Genomic DNA, 1,370 nt, shown 5'->3' on the forward strand with positions numbered 1-1,370 from the left:
AGGAGAGGCAAAGTGGAAAGCTTTAAGGTCGCGGACCTGGTTTTATCGAATTCAAAAAATCTGCCTACACATGCAGTCTTTGCTATCTTCTGGACGAAGCTTCGTCCACGGTTTATCGGACCGTTTAAGGTTGTGGCCAAACGGGACCTGGCGTACACGCTGAACTATCCGAAACGGATGCGCACCCACCCGGTGTTCTACGTGGGCTTGCTCAAGCCGTACCCAGATCCGGTGCAGGTGAACGCGGAAGCGTTGGCGCCAGAGCGGATCCCACGGGCCCGCGGCCACTCAGAAGTTAAACCAGCAACTGTTTCTGAGCAAGGAGCGCAACAAATTTCATTTCCAACGGAGCCAAGCGCTCCACCGCTGCCTGCAGCGATGCATTCGCCTGCTCCACAACTAGGAATCGCTCCGACAGAGCGCGGTAGTACTCAAGGCGAGGCAGCCGGTGCACGACGTGCTTTAAATCGTCAAGAGTGTCCGCACAGCGATATGCTACTTCAGTATGGCGCTCAGCAAAGCTCCGATTACGAAGGACCTTGTTCTCAAGGGCTCGAAGAGCATCGCGAGTCACTGGACGGCGGTCGAGCCGGTCGTCACCGCCCGCCACCGACTTTTTTTTATGAGAACGGTGACGTCCACTATCACGTGAAACGTCTTGTTGGACGACGTCGTCACCAGGGTCAAAACCCAATGTCTGGTGAATTGGCGGGGATATCCCGACTCCAAAACTCGTGGGAGTCTGAGGCGCCACTTCGGCAAGATTGCCCAGTCACCGTGGACGCTTTTGATTGGAAGGATCAGGACGTCCCGCGTCATCACACGCACCGCGCTTCTCGGTGATAGCCTGGGAAGTAGATGGGTCATGAGCTGAGCTCAAGCAGTGGCCCCGAGCTCTTGCGGTCGAAGACACAGAGCTCACGGGAACATCAGGGGTTGTCAACCCATATGTCGCAGGGCGACAATCCGAAGGAAGTCAACGGTGTGCTTTCAGTTTGGCAAACGGTGCCGTTGCACCCATCGCTCAAAGAGCGCTTTGTCATCTGTTGCGCTTTCGCCAGAAGCGACCACTACAGGAATTGTCCGCATTGCTGGTACACGAGAGCCACCTCATTGAGCACGTAGACGAATGCGATAAGCTTCCAACTTAATTTCTTGTGGGGCCAAGAAACGAGCTCGAAGAGCTTTTTGTGTGGCAGGTTCATCTTCCGTTCTGACCGGGGGCTCGATGATGTGGACGCATAACGATCGAGTTACCGCGTCCTTCGCTTTCACAGCGGATCCGCTGGGCGGAAGCCATATTACACACGATGGTCAATGACCGGCCGTGGATGGGCGCGCTTCAGAGCCGCCTTATGGGCAGCTTCAAG

This window comes from Plasmopara halstedii (genome assembly GCF_900000015.1).
Source record: "Plasmopara halstedii genome assembly, contig: Scaffold_525, whole genome shotgun sequence".
Lineage (NCBI taxonomy): Eukaryota > Oomycota > Peronosporomycetes > Peronosporales > Peronosporaceae > Plasmopara > Plasmopara halstedii.